The following is an 18,046-nucleotide window of genomic DNA, read 5'->3' on the forward strand; positions in this document are numbered from 1 at the left end:
TCTTCGAATCTGTCTGACACAAAAAGAGCCTGTGCCCTCACTTATTACACTGAACAGCTTCTAAAATGGAGCTCATATTATATACTGCTTTATTGCTTGCTTCGTAAACATTTTTCCCTATTATGAAATATTTTCTGTAATAGTTTTAATGGCAACATGGTCTTCTATTGTATATAGTTATTTGCCTAACTGATCCCATTTGTTGGACATTTGAGTAATTTTCAAAATCTTGCTATTATATACAATATGCTGAATATCAGTGTTTTAAATCTATTCACACCTTTTTCTTACTGTAAATTTCTAAACATTAAATGGCTTGATAAAAATATTTTTTTAAAAATCCAACACTTTGAATATATATTGCCAATTTGTCCAAATATTTTGCAACACTTTACACTACCTGCAGTATGTGAGGGTGTTCATTCCTCTGAACTCTGGAAAACTTTTGACACCATCATTTATAAAAAAGAAAAGAAGCCATTTTGATAGGCAAAAGTGTATTTCGATGTCTTATTTTGCATTTCCCTTCCATATTTATTGAGGTATAATGAGGTATATTGAGGTATAAATGACAAAAATTAATGTGATGTTTTGATACAGTATACATTATGAAATGATTACTACAATCAAATTAATTCATATGTCCAACACCCTCATAGTTGCCTTTTATTGTTTTCAGTGAAGAGAGCATTTAAGATCCACTGTCTTAGAAATGTTCAAGTAGATCCTTGCTTCCAAGATGCCAAAGGAAAGAAGGAACAATGGTCATGCCAAAAAGGCCTGCAGCCACATGCAGCCTGTTCACTACAAGAACTGTGCTCAGTACATGCCCAGGAATAAGGCTATTAAGAAGTTTGTCATTAAAAACATAGCAGAGGCCACAGCAGTGAGGGACCTTTCTGAAGTGAGCCCTCAATGCTCACAGTGTTTCCCAAGCTGTATGTGAAGCTATATTACTGTGCGAATTGTGCCATTCACAGCAAGGTAGTCAGGAATTGATCTCATGAAGCCTGCAAGGACTAAACACCCTTCCCCCTATTTAGACCTGTGGGTTCTGCCCCATGGCCCCAACCAAGGCCCCTGTAAGGAGCTGAGTCCTTACAGACTGAAGGAAAATTACTCTCTGGAGAAAAACAAAATGGAAATTGTACTTTAAAAAAAAAAAAAGAAAAGAAAACACCTGTAATCCCAGCTACTTGGGAGGCTAAGGCAGAAAAATCGCTTGAACCTCGGAGGTGGAGGTTGCAGTGAGCCAAATTCCCACCACTGCACGTCAGCCTGGACAAAAGAAAGAGAAGAGGAGAGGAGAGGGGAGGGGAGGGGAGGAGAGGGGAGAGGAAGGGAGGGGAGGGGAGGAAACTTGAAGTATACATTATTATTAACTATAGCCAGCATGCTATACATTAGATTTCCAGAACTTACTAATCCTGTGTAACTGAAACTTTGTACCCTTTGAGCATCAGCTCCCTACTTTCCCTACCTCCTGTCCTTGACAGCCACCACGCTACTCTCTGCTTCTATGAGTTTGACATTTTTAGATTCCACATGTGCGCTAGATCATGTAGTATTTGTCTTTCTGTGTCTTGCTTATTTCACTTAATGTCCTCCAGGTTCATACATGCCTTTGCAAATAATAATATTTATTTCTATTTTAAGAATGATTAGTATTCATGTGTGTGTGTGGTATGTGTGTATCATGTTTTCTTTATTCATTTATCTGTTAACAGACATTGAGGTTCTTTTCATATCTTGCCTCAAAGTCTATTTTGTCTGATATAAGCACTTTCTTTTGGTTGGCATTTGCATGGAATACCTTTCCCCATTCCTTCATTTTCAGCCTATGTGAGTCCATCCATAAAGCTAAAGTTGCTTCTTGTAGGCAAGGTATAGTTGGATCTTGTTTTTTGTATTCATTTAGCCACTCTATATAGTTTGATGTGAGAATTTAGCCCACGTACAAATTATTGAAGATAATAATTTACTATGGCTATTTTGTTCATTATTTTCTGATTTGTAGTTCCTTCACTCCTTTTCTTGCTGTCTTCTGTTGTGATTTCATCATTTTTTATAGTTGTTTTCTTTAATGCCTTTCTCTTTGTCTTTTGTGTATAGACTACAGGTTTTTTCTTAGTGGTTACCATGAAGCTTACAGAAAATATCTTATGGTTATAATAGTCTATTTTAATCTGATAACAACTTCAACCACATACAAAACTGCAAGTTAACTTCTTTTCCTTCTACATTTTATATTATTAATATCAAATTTTACGTCTGTTTATATTGTGTATCCATTAACAGATTATTATTGCTATAGCTATTTTTATACTTTTGTTTTTAACTTTTATACTACAGTTAACAGTAATTTATGTCCCATTATTACAGCATTAGAGTATTCTGAATTTCACTATTCAGATGTTCGTTGACTTCTGGTGAGATTATGTCCCAGTAAACCCCATTGTAAATTGAGAATACCTACAGTCAAATACGCAGTTAATACACATAACCTACAAAACACTATAACTTAGCCTGGCCTATCTTAAATATGCTCAGAACACTTACATTAGCCTACAGCTGGATAAAATAATCTGGCAATATGATACATATTGTCAGTTGTTTACCCGCATGATCACATGACTGACTAGGAGCTGTGACTTGCTGCTGCTGCCCAGCATCACAAGATAGTATTGTACCACTTTCTATTGAATGCATATCAGTTTCACACCATCACGAAGTCAAGAAATTGAAAGCCAAACCATTGTAAGTCAGCACACATATATATCTTGCATTTACACTGAATTTTATTTTATTTTCCTTTCTGTTTTCAATTTTTATTTTAATTGACAAATTAAAATGAACATATTGATTATTTGAAATATTTTTGCATGATTTGCATCATTATTAACACGACAATAAGGCAATATGTTTTAAATACAAGTAACTTAAAATGTATGCCTTATTTTTTAAAATCCTTGTAAAGTTATTTCTTTTTTTTTTTTTAACTTCAAGTTGCAGGATACACATGCAGAACATACAGGTTTCTTACATAGGTATATGTGTGCCATGTTGGTTTGCTGCACGTATCCACCTGTCACCTAGGTTTTAAGCCCCACATGCACTAGCTATTTTTCCTGATGCTCTCCCTCCCCTTGCCCCACTTCCAACAAGCTCTGGCATGTGTTGTTTCTTTCCCTGTCTCCATTTGTTCATTGTTCAACTCCCACTTATGAGTGAGAACATGCAGTGTATGGTTTGCTGTTCCTGTGTTAGTCTGCTGAGGATGATGGCTTCCAGCATCATCCATGTCCCTGCAAAGGACATGATCTCATGCCTTCTTATGGCTGCATGGTATTCCATGGGGTATCTGCACCACATTCTCTTTTTCCAGTCTATCATTGATAGGCATTTGGGCTGGTTCCATGTCTTTGCTATTGTGAATAGTGCTGCAGTAAACATATGTGTGCATGTATCTTTATAATAGAATGATTTACATTCCTTTCGGTATATACTCAGTAATGGGATTGCTGGGCCAAATAGTATTTTTGGTTCTAGATCCTTGAGGAATTTCCACACTGTCTTCCACAATGGTTGAACTAATTTACATGCCCACCAACAGTGTAAAAGCATTCCAATTTCTCCACAGCATCTGTTGTTTCTTGACTTTTTAATAATTGCCATTCTGACTGGTGTGGGGTGGTATTTCATTGTGGTTTTGATTTGCATTTCTCTAAGGATCAGTGATGTTGAGCGTTTTTTCCATATGTTTGTTGGCTGCATAAATGTCTTCTTTTGAGACGTGTTTATGTCCTTTGCCCACTTTTTGATGGGGTTGTTTTTTTTCTTGTAAATTTGTTTAAGTTCCTTTTAAATTCAGGACATTAGACCTTTGTCAGATTGGTAGATTGCAAAAATTTTCTCCCATTCTGTAAGTTGCCTGTTCACTCTGATGATAGTTTCTTGTGCTGTGCAGAAGCTCTATAGTTTAATTAGATCCCATTTGTCAATTTCAGCTTTTCTTGCAATTGCTTTTGGTAATTTCATCATAAAATCTTTGCCCATGCCTATGTCCTGAATGGTATTGCCTAAATTTTCTTTTAGGGTTTTTATGGTTTGGGGTTTTACATTTAAGTCTTCAATCCATCTTGAGTTAAAGTTTTAAAGCATAAGGAAGGGGTCCAGTTTCAGTTTTCTGCATATGGCTAGCCAGTTTTCCCAGCACTGTTCATTAAATAGGGAATCCTTTCCCCATTGCTTGTTTTTGTGAGATTTGTTAAAGATCAGATGGTTCTAGATGTGTGGTCTTATTTCTGAGGTCTCCATTCTGTTCCATTGGTCCATATGTCTGTTTTGATACCATACTGGTTTCTTGTAGTATAGTTTGAAGTGAGGTAGCATGATGCCTCCAGCATTGTTCTTTTTGCTTAGGATTGTCGTGGCTATATAGGCGCTTTTCTGGTTTCATGTGGAATGCTTGTGATTTTTTTTTTATTATTATTATACTTTAAGATCTAGGATACATGTGCATAACGTGCAGGTTTGTTATATATGTATACTTGTGCCACGTTGGTGTGCTGCACCCATCAACACGTCAACACCCATCAACTCATCATTTACATCAGGTATAACTCCCAGTGCAATCCTCCCCACTCACTCCCTCCCCCATAGGGCCCCGGTGAGCGTTCCCTTCCTGAGTCCAAAGGATTCACACACAAAGCACCCAGTTCCTCACCCATGAGTGAGAACATGTGTTTGGTTTTCTGTTTGCATGTATAGTTTGCTGAGAATGATGGTTTGTTTAATCCATGTCCCATGTTGGGACAAACTCCTTTTATATCTGTTGTGTATATGCTACATTTTCTTTAATCCAGTCACATCACTGATGGACATTTGGTTGATTCAAGTTCATACAGAATAGTGCCAAAGAAACAATATGTCCCATGCGGCTCCAGCATAATTTTTATAATCCAGAAACGCAATGGGATGGCTGGGAATAGAAGTACTTCTAGTTCTAGATCCTTTTTGAGGAATCAAATGCATAATTGTTTTCCATTGTTCTTGTTGAACTATACAGTCCCACCAACAGTGTAAAGCATTCATTTCTCCACATCCTCCAGCACCTGTTGTTTCCTGACTTTTGTTGAGACTGCCATTCTAACTGGTGAGATGCTATTCCATTGTGGTTTGATTTGCATTTTCTCTGATGGCCAGTAATGACAAGCATTTTTCAAGTGTTCATATTGTATGAGGCCCTCTTTTTGAGTGAAATGTCTGTCTTATATCCTTTGCCCATTTTTTGATGGTTGTTTGTTTTTTTTCTGTAAATTTGTTTGAGTTCTTTAGAGGTTCTGGATACAGTCTCTTTGTCAGGATGAGTACATTGCAAATTTTCTCCCATTGTATGTCGTTCACCTGATGGTAGTTTCTTTTTGCTAAAAGTTTTAGTTTGAATTAGATCCCACAGGTCAATTTTAGCTTTGCTGTTATTGCTTTTGGTGTTTTAGACATGAAGTCCTCACCATTTGTCCTGAATGGCACTTTTTCTACTTGTTTTGTATTAGGTCTAACATTTAAGTCTCTAACCATCTTGAATTAATTTTCATATATGAGGCTTAAAAGGATCCAGTTTCAGCTTGTTTGCATAGCCATTCTGCACTGTTTTATTAAATAGAATCCTTTTCCCATTTTGTTTTTTGCCAGGTTTGTCAAAGATCAAATGATTGCAGATGTAGTAATATTTCTGAGGACCCTGTCTGTTCCATTGGTCTATATCTCTGTTTCTAGGTACCAGTTTTGCTACTGTAGCCTTCTAGAAGTTTAAAGTTGATGCCTTCCAGCCTTATTCTTTTTGGCTTAGGATTCTTATATTAGCAAGGGTTTTTGGTTCCACAAGGAACTTTGAAGCAGTTTTTCCAATTCTGTGAAGAAACTCATTGGTAGCTGATGGGATGGCATTGAATTCCATAAATTACCTTGGGCAGTATGGCCATTTTCACAATATTGATTCTTCCTATCCATGAGCATGCTATGTTCTTCCATTTGTTTGTGTCCTTTATTTCAATTGAGCAAGTTTTGTAGTTCCTAGTTATGTCCTTACATTCCTTGTAAGCTTGGATTCCCAGGTATTTTATTGTCTTTGAAGCAATTGTGAATGGGAGTTCATTCATGATTTGGCTCTCTGTTTGTCTGTTACTTGGGTGCATAAGAATGTTTGTGATTTTTGTACATTAATTTGTATCCTGAGACTTATTGTAGTTGCTTATCAGCTTAAGGAAATTTGGGGCTGAGCTTGATGGGGTTTTCTAATATACAATCATGTCATCTGCAAACAGGGTCAGGAATTTGACTTCTTTCTTTCTCACCTGAATGGATTTCTCTCTCTCTCTTTGCCTGATTGTTCTAGCTGAACTTCCCAACACCATGTTGAATAGGAGTGGGTGTAGAGAGAGGGCATCTGTCTGTGCCAGCCAAAGTGGAATGCTCAGTTTTTGGCCCATCCATGACATAATGTGGGTTTGCCAACAGCTCTTACTATTTTAGTGAGCAGTTGCCCAACAACACTCTAACATCACAATTAAAAGAACTAGAAGCAAGAGCAAACACATTCAAAGCTAGCAGAGAAGAACAAGATCAGAGCAGAACTGGAAGGAGGATAGAGACACAAAACCCTCCAAAAAATCAAGGAATCCAGGAGTTGAAGTTTTGAAGATCAAATAAAATTGACAGACCGCTTAGCAAGACTAATAAAGAAGAAAGAGAGAAGAATCAAATATCTAATAAAAATGAGATAACAGATATCACCACTGACCTACAGAAATTAACCACCATCAGAGAATACTATAAATACCCTACAACCAGAAAATGAGGCAGAAAAGGTGACACTTTCCTGACACTTACACTTCCAAGACTAAACCAGGAAGAAGTTGTATCCCTGAATAGACCAATGGCAGGCTCTGAAATTGAGGCACAATTACAGCCTACCAACCAAAAAAGTCCAGGACCAGATGGATTCACAGCTAATTCTAAATTAGAGCCGAGAGCCAGTACCCATTCCTCTGGAAACTATTCCAATCAATAGAAAAAAGAGGAATCCTCCCAACCCATTTTATGACCAACATCATCCTTTACCAAAGCCCGGGCAGAGACAATAAAAAGAGAGAATTTTAGATCAATACCTCTGATGAATATCGATGTAAATCAATAGATTAAGAAATCAGTGCCGCACATCAAAGCTATTCACCATGATCAGTGGCTTCATCTCTGAGGGTATTGTTCACGAACTGGCCAAACGTAATCCAAGCATATAAACAGAACCAAAGACAAAACCTGATATCATCTCAATAGATGCAGAAAAGGCCTTTGACAAAATTCAACAGCCCTTCATGCTAAAAATTCTCAATAAATTCGGTATTGATGGAACGTATCTCAAAATGCTTGATTTTTGTACATTGATTTTGTATCCTGAGACTTTGCTGAAGTTGCTTATCAGCTTAAGGAGTTTGGGGGCTGAGACGATGGGGTTTTCTAAAATAGGATCATGTTGTCCACAAACAGAGACAATTTGACTTCCTCTCTTCCTATTTAAATATCTTTTATTTCTTTCCCTTGCCTGCTTACCTTGCCAGAACTTCCAATACTATGTTGAATAGGAGTGGTGAGAGAGGGCATCCTTGTCTTGTGCCAGTTTTCAAAGGAAATGCTTCCAGCTTTTGCCCATTCAGTATATTATTGGCTGGGGGTTTGTCATAAATAGCTCTTACTCTTTTGAAGTATGTTCCATCAATACCTAGTTTATTGAGAGTTTTTAACATGAAGGGATGTTGAATTTTATTGAAGACTTTTTCTGCATTTATTGAGATAATCACATGGTTTTTGTCATTGGTTCTGTTTATGTGATGGATTACATTTATTGATTTGCGTATGTTGAACCAGCCTTGCATCACAGGGATGAAACTGACTTGATCGTGGTGGATAAGCTTTTTGATGTGCTGCTGGATTCGGTTTGCCAATATTTTATTGAGGACTTTTGCATCAATGTTCATCAGGGATAAGCAATATATTGTTTTAAAATATGTATATATTGTTGAATGACTAAATCAAGCTCTGAATTTTATACTTCTGTATGTTTTTATACTTATTTTAGTTGTTAGTTAGCATCCTTTATTTTCAAGTTGAAAAACACCCTTTAGTGTTTCTTGAATAGCAGATCTAGTGGTGATGAATTCCCTTAGCTTTTGTTTGTCTGGAAAAGCCTCTATTTCTCCTGAATTTCAGCACAGCTTGCTAAAGAACATTCTCAGTTGCTGGCTTTTACTCTCTTTGGATATACTTCACTCCCACTCCCTCCTAGCCTGTGCTCTCTTTGCTGAGAACTAATTTATTGCTTTGAAGCACTTTTTGCTGGTAGGCTATTAATTACCTCACTTCTAGAGCCTGTCTGTTCAGGGATTCAACTCCTGGTTTGGGTCTTGGGAGTGTTAAGTGTCCAGAAATTGTCCATTTCTTCAGATTCTTCCAGCTCTATTTTATGAGAGGTGTTTATAGTATTCTGATGTGGTATAGTTGGCATTCTGTGGGCCTGTAGTGATATCCCATTTATCATTTTTAATAAGCGCCATTTGATTTCTCTCTTTTCTTCTTTATTAGTCTGTTGTGTAGTCTATCAATTTTGTTGATCTTCAAAACCAACTCCTGGATTCCTTGATTTTGGAGGGTTTTTGTGTTCTCTATCTCCCTCCAGTTCTGCCTGATCTTATAGTTATTTCTTTTGCCTTCTGCTAGCTTTTGAATGTGTTGGTTTTGCTTCTAGTTCTTTAATTGTGATGTTAGGGTGTCAATTTTAGATCTCTCCTGCTTGTGGTATTTGCGCTATCAATTTCCCTACACTGCTTTAAATGTGTCCCAGAGATTCTGGCAGCAGTTGTATCTTGTTCCTACTGGTTTCAAAGAACATCTTTATTTCTGCCTTCACTATGTACCCAGTAGTCATTCAGGAGCAGCTTGTCTGCCCATGAAGGGCGATTTTGATTGAGTTGCTTAACCTGAGTTCTAGTTTGATTGTACCCAGGTCTGAGAGGCAGTCACTATAATTTCTGTTCTTTTTAATGTTTGAGAGGCTTTACTTCCAACTAGGTCAATTTGGAATAAGTGCTGGCGGAAAGGAGAGGAAAAAAATGTATATTCTGGCTGACTTGGAGGTGAGAGTTCTGTGATGTCTATTAGGTCCACTTGGTGCAGAGTTGAGTTCAATTCCTGATATCCTTTTGTTAACCTTCTGTCTCGTTGATCTGTCTAATGTTGACAGGGTGTTAAAGTTCCCCATTATTATTTTGTATGGGAGCTGGCTCCTTTGTAAGTCTCTCTATGACCTATTTACAACTAGTGCCCTGCACAAAGGCATATAGACAGTTAGCTTTCCTGATGAAACTGATCCCTTTACCATTATGTATTGACCTTCTTTGTCTCTTTTGATCTTTGATGGTTTAAAGTCTGTTTTATCAGAGACTAGAATTGTAACCCCTGCCTTTTTTTGTTTTCCATTTGCTTGGTAGATCTTCCTCCATCCCTTTATTTTGAGCCTATGTATGTCTCTGCATGTGAGATGGGTCTCCTGAGTACAGCAAACTGATGGGTCTTGACTCTTTATCCAGTTTGCCAGTCTGTGTCTTTTAATTGGACCGTTTAGTCCATTTACATTTAAGGTTAATATTGTTATGTGTGAACTTGATCCTGTCATTATGATATTAGCTGGTTATTTTGCTCGCTGTTGATGCAGTTTCTTCCTAGCATCGATGGACTTTACATTTTGACATATTTTTGCAATGACTGGTACCTGTTGTTCCTTTCCATGTTTAGTGCTTCCTTCAGTATCTCCTGTAGGGCAGGTCTGATGGTGACAAAATCTCTCAGCATTTGCTTGTCTGTAAAGGATTTTATTTCTCCTTCACTTATGAAACTTAGTTTGGCTGGATATGAAATTCTGGGTTGAAAATTCTTTTCTTAATGTTGAATATTGGCCCCCACTCTCTTCTGGCTTGTAGAATTTCTGCTGAGAGATCTGCTGTTAGTCTGATGGGCTTCCCTTTGTGGGTAACCCGACCTTTCTCTCTGGCTGCCCTTAACATTTTTTCCTTCATTTCAATTTTGGTGAATCTGGCAATTATGTGTCTTGGAGTTGCTCTTCTCGAGGAGTATCTTTGTGGCGTTCTCTGTATTTCCTGAATTTGAATGTTGGCCTGCCTTACGAGGTTGGGGTAATTCTCCTGGACGATATCCTGCAGAGTGTTTTCCAACTTGGTTCCATTTTCCCCATCACTTTCAGGCACACCAATCAGACGTAGATTTGGTCTTTTCCCATAATCCCATACTTCTTGGAGGCTTTGTTCATTTCTTTTTACTCTTTTTTCTCCACACTTCTTTTCTCGCTTCATTTCATTCATTTGATCTTCAATCGCTGATACTCTTTCTTCCAGTTTATCGAGCCAGTTACTGAAGCTTGTGCATTTGTCACATAGTTCTCATGTTACGGTTTTCATCTCTATCAGTTCTTTTAAGGTCTTCTCTACATTGATTATTCTAGTTATCCATTCATCCATTCTTTTTTCAAGGTTTTTAGTTTCTTTGCACTGGTTACATAGTTCCTCCTTTAGCTCTGAGATGTTTGATTGACTGAAGCCTTCTTCTCTCAACTCGTCAAAGTCATTCTCCGTCCAGCTTTGTTCCATTGCTGGCGATGAGCTGCGTTCCTTTGGAGAGGGAGATGCACTCTGATTTTTTGAATTTCCAGCTTTTCTGCACTGCTTTTTCCCCATCTTTATGGTTTTATCTGCCTTTGGTCTTTGATGATGGTGACATACTGATGGGGTTTGGTGTGGGTGTCCTTTCTGTTTGTTAGTTTTCCTTCTAACTGTCAGGACCCTCAGCTGTAGGTCTGTTGGAGTTTGCTTGAAGTCCATTCCAGACCCTGTTTGCCTGGGTATCAGCAGTGGAGGCTGCAGAAGATAGAATATTGCTGAACAGCGAGTGTTGCTGTCTGATTCTCACACTGGAAGCTTCGTCTCAGGAGTGTACCCCTCTTGTGAGGTGTGAGGTGTCAGTCTTCACCTTGTGGGGGATGTCTCCCAGTTAGGCTACTCAGGGGTCAGGGACCCACTTGAGCAGACAGTCTGTCCGTTCTCAGATCTCAAACTCCATGCTGGGAGATCCACTGCTCTCTTCAAAGCTATCAGACAGGGGCATTTACCTCTGCCGAGGCTTCTGCTGCTTTTTGTTTATCTATGTCCTGTCCCCAGAGGGAGTCTACAGAGGCAGGCCAGCCTCCTTGAGCTGCAGTGGGTTCCACCCAATTCAAGCTTCCTGGTGGCTTTGTTTACCCACTTAAGCCTCAGCAATGGCGGGCGCCCCTCCCCCAGCCTCGCTGCCACCTTGCAGTTAGATCTCAGACCGCTGTGCTAGCAATAAGGGAGGTTCTGTGGGCATGGGACCCTCTGGGCCAGGTGTGGGATATAATCTCCTGGTGTGCCGTTTGCTAAGACCCTTGGTAAAGTGCAGTATTAGGGTGGGAGTTACCCGATTTTCCAGGTGTTGTCTGTCTCATTTTCCCTCGGCTAGGAAAAGGGATTCCCTTCCCCCTTGTGCTTCCCAGGTGAGATGATGCCTCGCCCTGCTTCAGCTCTCACTGGTTTGGCTGCACCAGCTGACCAGCACCGATTGTCCGGCACTACCCAATGAGATGAACCCGGTACCTCAGTTGAAAATGCAGAAATCACCGATCTTCTGTGTCACTCACGCTGGGAGCTGGAGGCTGGAGCTGTTCCTATTCAGCCATCTTGGGCATGCCCCAGCTATCCATTTTTTTAGAGTTGGTTACAGGTGCTTTGTTGTTGTTGTTGTTGTTGTTGTTTTTCCTTTGGTGGTGTCATGTTTCCCTGATTATTCTTGATCCTTGTGGCTTTGGCACCTTCTCCAATCATTAAAGACTGGCTTCACCAGGAAAAGCTCTTCGCCTGTCAGCTTGTCCAGGGATTCTGTGTGGGCCAGCAGGGAAGGTCTCTGGGTTGGCTTTGCTGAAATCCTTGGGCTGGTAAGCCTGGGGCATGGGTCAGTAATGGCATCCTGGTTCCTGGGTCAGTAATGATGGTTGAGCCTGGAGCTTGGGTTTACCAGTACCAGACTGGTGCCTGGGGCCATGGAAGATGGCCTGGCCCTAGGGTAGGCCTAAACCCTTGGGCCATGAAGAATGAATGCAGCTTAGGGCTATAAGGGCTATCCTTGTGCTATGATGAATTTGGATCTTGGGTTGGCAGTGGCTGTACTAAAGGTCAGATCCATGGGAACCAGCCTGATACTGGGGTGGGAGCCTGAGTCCATTGGAGCTAGCCTAAAGCCTGGAGCCACAGGGACCAGCCATGTTTAGTGGGTATCCTGGAGCTTCGGTCTATGTGGACCAGCCTGGTGTCTCAGGCCTTGAGGCCTTGCTTATCACTAGGGTAGGCCTGTAAGCTTGGTCACTGGGTGCCAGCCTGGCACCAGGGTTCCCTGGGGTGGACATGGTACTGGGTTCTACAGTGAAGTTAAGTGTTCACTTCACTCTCTTCTCCCACATGGAAGGTATTTCTCTCCACACTGTGCTGTGTAAGCCTGGGAGAGTAGTATTGCAGGTAATGCAAAACTATTCTTCTTACCCTCTTCAATGCATCTTTTTTTTTAATCTGTGCTCCACCAGATACTGTAATCTCTCACCTGAATTCCTTAGCACTTGTGAAGGAATCTTTTAGCCTGAATGATTGTTCAAATTGTTGTTTCCGTGAGGGGGCAAGCACTGGAAAAGCCTATTCTGCCATATTGTTGACATCACTTCTCTAACTTGCATTTTAAAATTACCGCTATGTTTGAATATTTTAAGTTGTCTCTGTTAATTTGCATTTCTTTTTTGTGAATTGCCTATTGATGTCTTTTGTCCATGTTTCTATTGAAAGGTACAGCTGATATTTACTGATTTATAAGAAATTTTGTATATTAAATATTTTAACATAAACTGCATATTTTAACATTGTTTAAAATCCAAAATTATAATTTCAAACCATACAAAAATAATGAAACTAAAATACTCCCATATTATTTTCCCACATCTATTGATATCATGGTAAAGCATTTCAGGAAACATTAAGAAAAAATTTTGACTCGTTTTCAGGGGTGATATGAAATTGAGTTAACTTCCCACTGCCTACCTTTTCTTTAAAGAGAAACTTGCATCTTTTTCAAAAATAGTGAACAAAGCTTAGGACAACAAAGTGATCCATTTTGACAAAAATGCTAAGAAGATTGAAGTAAACAAGAGAAAAGATTGTAGAACCAATAGAAAATATATAGAGTATATTTTACTTCAGTTACATGTGACCCAGTAATTCAATAAAATTTAAGTGTCATTATAAAAAGATTATTTTGCAGATGTACATGAATTTTGAATTGGAGGATTTTGAGAGAATTCCCATTTCTCTCTTATGTACTTACCTGAGATTCATAGAAAAAAAATAGTTTGAATAATCAGGCTATAACAAATAGTGGAATTTTTCTCTATGCAAAAGTAACTGGTTGGAATTAAAACTTAACCTATAACATTGGCCTAATTAGCCCGATATTCCAGTCAAATTACTTCAGTACTAAATGTCATTGAAAAGAAGAAATGGATTACGTATTCTCTTGGCCTTAAGTAAGACTGAATCAGTGTGTTTGGGTGAAACAAGACTGAGGTAGAAACACAAGATCCTAGTGTCAGCTCTCTGTGTCCTAGGTGCAAAGCATTTCCTTTCTTTAGGTGTTATTTTCCTTTTTTGTAAAATGAGGAGATTGAGGCAAATGGCTTGTGTGTTATGTTCTTTCCAAAATATCCTTTTAATTGTAGAACACTTTTAGACTTACAGAAAAGTTGCAAAGATAGTACAGAGAATTACCATATACTCCTCATTTAGTTTCTCCTATTTTTTGTCTTAGATAGTACAAAAGGGTGTCATAATTTCTCCTATTGTCAATGTCCTATACCACCATGGCACATTTGTCACAACTGGGAAATGAACATCAATAATTACTGTTAACTGCATTTGACACTTCATTTGGATGTCACCATTCTTTTCCAGGATCCAATTCAAAATAGGATATTACATTGTGTCATGTTTTCCTATCTTCCTATGGTCTGTAACAGTTTTCTGACCTAGATGACATTGACAATTTTGAGTAGCACTGGCCAGGTTGTCTTTTAATGTCCTTCAATTTGGGTTTTGCTGATGTCATGCTTATGTTTAAACTGGCAGTATGCTTTTGGAGAGGAAGACCACAGAGGTGCCATTACCATCACATCATATCAGGTGTCCGTGCCATTATGTACGTGCTATCATTGATGATTACCCAGCTGAGGTAGTGTTTTCTAGGCTTCTTCACTTTAAATTTACTGGCCCCCTCCTTTCCAAATTATACTGGATTACTCTGTGGTCTTTTTGAGCTCTAACATACCATGATTTTATTATGTTGCAGATAGATTCCCTTATTTGGGCAGATCAATTTGATAGAGTAGAATCCATCACCCAGGATTGCATACTTGTTCTAGGTAACTCAGCTGAAAGTTTTCTTGGGACCAATTTCATACTATATAGCTATGTGAGAATTATCAGTTATGATTCATTAAATGAGACTCTAACTGCTTTATGCTAACCTTTATAAAAGTGTACTCTACTAAGAAATGACGATACCTTTTAAAATCTTAGGGATAATTTCTGGAATCTTTTTACCAAGAAAACCCAAAACATACAACTTCCAGGTCCCCAGTGCCCTGATGATAGAGTAAAGGAAATTAAAGAAATTTGCAGCTTCAAAGGATGTTGATGGGGATGGGAAGATAAATGAATGTCTGTTGTATATTAAGTCAAGAATTTGGAATCAGGAAATTAGGTGAGGTTTTTGTTTGAACTCTACAGCTGTGTGAAGATGGCAGCTGAAGTTCTCTCAAAGGCCTGAGTCCCTCTATATTACTCTCTCCAGAGAAACACAACTACACAATCGTCTCCTAGGGCAGGAAAGTAGAGAATTCAATGAATCAATGACTTTCTGCCTTTTTCCACTTCCAGGATGGTTTTGTAAAGGGATCAATTAACCAGGCTTAATAATGATTGCTAACCTTTATTGGGCATTTAGTATGTGCCAGGCATTTTTTTCTAGGTACTTTATATATACTGACTCATTTAGTCTTCCCAACAACCTTATGGAGATGTTGTTATTGTGCACATTTTATGGAGAGGATACTGAGAAGCAGAGATTAACTTACCCAAGATTATTAAACACACTAGTTAGTAGCAGTTGAGATTTGAACCAAGAAACCTTGGCTCCAGAGTCCCTGCTCTTTATTATAACGCATGACAACTGCCTCCCTTTATACAGAGTGAAATCCCCAACAGGGCCAGTTCTTTTTGCAACCAAACAATAAGTGTTGTATCCTCAGCAACTAGGACAATGTCTAATACATAGGAACCAGTCAACAAATAATTACTGCATGAAAGAAGACTTGAGGATCCAGATCATGAATCAACCCCATTTTAATAATATATTGATGACTCTTTCAGAAGAACACTATCATGGTGTCACCTCAGAAAACCCCGAACAAACTGGGTCATTATAATCACCACTTCATTCTCTCTACCTCCTCATCTGTTCACATCTTATAAGACAGATAAGAAGGTTTCATAGTTTTTCACCACTCATCGTTTTCCATCTTCTCTATCACATCCTGTCTTCCCAGCCTTTTATAAGCCCTGCTCCTTAACATTAACTGTGAATAATAAGTTAGTAACAGGGTTTTTAAAATTTCAATATCTAAAAGTTTGCAGAAGGACACATACCACATATTTATGGCTATGATTACATGATGCTAACTCAGAAAAGTGAGTTTCAAAGTATCAGCTACCAGAGGTTGTGGATATAAATCAATGAATACATTTCCATTTTAAACATTTAAATATATACAAGTCAAATGGGTAAGAGGCAGAGAGAGCTGTGTATGTCTATTTCTTACTCTCTATAGTCACAAGTTGTATTTGTACCTTTTTAAAATAACCTGGTTACTATTGCCAATAAGTACTCAAACCAGGAAAGAGAACAGGAGAATATTTAGGAACCTAAGAAACTCCCATCATCAATAATGAAGTGATTGGCAGTGATTTGGACCATAGAGAAAGGGAGAATTAGTTAAGCAGAAAATGAAGTAAAATAGAAAAGAAAAATACAATTTTAAAGAAGAATTAAAAGTACTGATTCCTGTCTAAATTTACATTTTTGCTACATTATTCATTAAACTGTTTTTTAAATTTATCCCATCATTATGCTGCTTATTCTTCCTGACTCTACAAAGCCAATAATAATACAAAAATAAATAAGATTTGAGTTATGGAGAGCACTTATTGGTGCTGTGAGTTGAGATGAAACCACTAAATAATTGTACCTGTCTGATAAGGAATACACAGATGGGCCTGTTATGCAACTGCAAATGGAGATCATATAGTAAACCTGTGATAAGGTACCTAACTAGACATGTTATTTATAAATATTGCTGTAGTCTTGGAATGGAAAATATAAAATACACAGTAAATGAAAGTTTTAAGATAATATAATATAGAACTGGGATATTAAAATGATTTATTACTCTGATAGGATCTTTTCCAACCTGAGTATTGGATAAAACTAGGACCATACTAAGGAAAAAAAAAAAGCATGCTGCAATAGAGAGTAATTCATTTCATTTAGGAAAGGAAAAGTAGGGATTCAAACATGTGGAGCAACAAGAAAGGTGTCCTCATTGCCTCTGTTATACTATCTCAATCTTTTCTTAATTGGCATTTAGTTTTAATGTTTCATCATGGCAGACTTGCAAAATGTGTTTTGTAAAACAGTTCAAGTTAAAATGCCTTTTCTTTTTTTTCTTTTAATTAGTGAAGTTCTTTCTTCCAAAGGGAATTCTACCAATATACGACACAACTGCTTTTTGGACTTTCAAAAATGTTTGAAAGAGACCTCAAAACCATATTGACTACATTTAAATTGCTTTGAGAAGAAACATTTAAGTATGTTTTATTTATGTTCATGATGTAGTGCAAGCACAGATAATATTTTTAGTATAAAATGTATATGTATAGCCCTAGGAAAAAAAGAGAAAAGTTGAACAAAACTGCTGAGGCAATAGTAGATACCATAAATAAACACGCATTACTTCTTTTATTTAGTTCTTGAAAAATGCTTCTCTGAAAACTAATAGTTTTCAGTCCTGCAAGTAATATGGCTATTATCAGGATAAAACTCCGATCTGAAGGTAATTTATCAAAGGGTTATAGTTCACTCATATGCCAATTTGATGTTTAATGTAATAAAAATGGGATTTATTTTAAGATGGAAAGATAACCTGGTTTCTGTAATGTTGGCAGTCACTGCATTTAATTCAAGTAGCATTTATTTTTGCAGTGATATTCCTCATTGCAGAAGCATCTAGTCTCACATCATGGCCACTGAAGTATCGGTCTGGTGAAATTGCTTCCCACAGGAGTTAAGTTGAAAGCCTGAAGTCATCAGGGGTCACCATCTGGGTAATGTACTTCGTATATTTTTCAGGAAGGGAACTGTCCAACATACAAGCAGATCTGTAGCTTTGACAAGCCTTGGAAGTAAAGTACAAAAGCTGTAGCATTCCCTAGCCTAAAGGAACATGAAGGGAACTAGTAGGGGGAGACTGCTGACAAAAAGGGAAAACAAAGTATCTTGGAAAATATTATATGCTTTTGTCTTGGCATGCTGTGAAGTAGGACATGATCCATAGTGGTCAGGACTTTATTTGTAACATAGATTTCAAATTTTCTAAATAGGTTTATTTAGTGGATTTAGAAAATAATACCCCAAAATTATTGCAACAAATAAATATAACACCCCTAGCTGAATATGTATGCATTTTAAGGTGCAAGATGAATTCCTTGAAAGCAAAGTTACATTTGCCTTAGAAGTCTTATAATTTCAAGGTTAA

General features: G+C 38.0%; 1 protein-coding gene across 2 annotated transcripts in view; it reads left to right on the forward strand.

The window, feature by feature from the left end:
- Positions 1-18,046, forward strand: part of TENM1 (teneurin transmembrane protein 1) — a 385,367-nt gene that overhangs the window by 67,589 nt on the left and 299,732 nt on the right. The gene's annotated exons all lie outside the window — the stretch shown is intronic.

Source organism: Papio anubis, chromosome X (genome assembly GCF_008728515.1).
Source record: "Papio anubis isolate 15944 chromosome X, Panubis1.0, whole genome shotgun sequence".
NCBI lineage: Eukaryota > Metazoa > Chordata > Mammalia > Primates > Cercopithecidae > Papio > Papio anubis.